At 40.7% G+C, this 1,357-nt stretch overlaps 1 non-coding gene across 1 annotated transcript; it reads left to right on the forward strand.

Annotated features, from left to right (window-relative positions):
• The first annotated feature begins 865 nt into the window (after nucleotides 1–865).
• Nucleotides 866–971, forward strand: LOC132520156 (U6 spliceosomal RNA). The gene has a single exon (XR_009540515.1). It is a non-coding gene; the product is annotated as a U6 spliceosomal RNA (small nuclear RNA).
• The last annotated feature ends 386 nt before the right edge of the window (nucleotides 972–1,357 follow it).

Here is a 1,357-nt window from a genome sequence, read left to right on the forward strand (position 1 = left end):
GCTGAAATACGATTTGCAAAAGCTTTCTCTCATTCTGCATGATTTTTTGTTGTTTCTTTTGCTGTATAGAAGCTTCTAAGTTTGGTGTACTCCCATTTGTTGATGTTTGCTTTTGTTGTTTTTGCTTTTGGTGTCATATCCAAAAAATCACTGCCAAGATCAATGTCAAGGAGCTTCCTCCTATTCCCTGTATTCTTGAACACAAGTCAGCTCTATGACTTTTGCCAAGACTGACTACTCTCATGGGGACAGGAGAGATGAAAAAACAAATGGAGGAAAGAGGGTCCAGAAAACAATGTAAGGCCCAAATGTACATGACAAAAAATAAGATGACTTCCAGCAATATTTCATAGTCTTTCAGTAAGGACAGACATGTGGTCCTTCACTCTCTTATTGAGAAAAGCTAGATAAACTTGGTGAAAAGAGAAGTTGAAAAGACTGAGTTTCCATATAGTGTGTACTCACCCTATCAATCCCATGAAAGAAGCAAAATGTCAAGCAGGACAACCTTGTGCTTAGAGGTTCGGTCTATTGAAAACAATCATAAACATCATGTGGAACAAAAATATCATTGTCTAGGGTAGAACAGATGACTGTGCCAAACCCTAACAGTCAGTGCTCTGCTGTGGTTGGGTCATCAGAATTATTAGAGATCAGTCATCCTTAATCAGAAATTCAGCATATTTAATAAACAAAGAAAAACAGCATCACTGAGCACTAACTATATGTGAGTAGTTCTTTTGTACTTTTTCAAGGTATGATTTCTTCCAAAATAGAAATGGAAGCCACTTGTGAATAGTCATGGCAGGCCCAAAGAGTAACAGACAAAGTAATTACTAAGACAGTTGTATAAGAATGGCTTCATGCTTGCTTCAGCAGAACATATACTAAAAATTGGAACGATACAGAGAAGATCAGCATGGCACTTGCGCAAGGATGAGATGCAAATTCACAAAGCATTCCATATGTTTGGAGTTTGGGATTAACATATACGCACTGCTATACATAAAACAGATAACCGGGCTTCCCTGGTGGCACAGTGGTTGAGAGTCCACCTGCTGACGCAGGGGACGAGGGTTCGGACCCTGGTCCGGGAAGGTCCCACGTGCCGCGGAGCGGCTGGGCTCGTGAGCCATGGCCGCTGAGCCTGCGCGTCCGGAGCCTGTGCTCCGCAACGGGAGAGGCCACAGCGGTGAGAGGCCCGTGTACCGCAAAATAAATAAATAAATACACAAACAAACAAACAAATAAATAAATAAAATTTTTAAAGTGTCCCTTTAAAAAAAAAACAGATAACCAACAAGGACCTACTGTAGAGCACAGGGAACTATACTCAATATTTTCTAATAACCTATAT

Source organism: Lagenorhynchus albirostris, chromosome 4 (genome assembly GCF_949774975.1).
Source record: "Lagenorhynchus albirostris chromosome 4, mLagAlb1.1, whole genome shotgun sequence".
Taxonomy (NCBI): Eukaryota; Metazoa; Chordata; class Mammalia; order Artiodactyla; family Delphinidae; genus Lagenorhynchus; species Lagenorhynchus albirostris.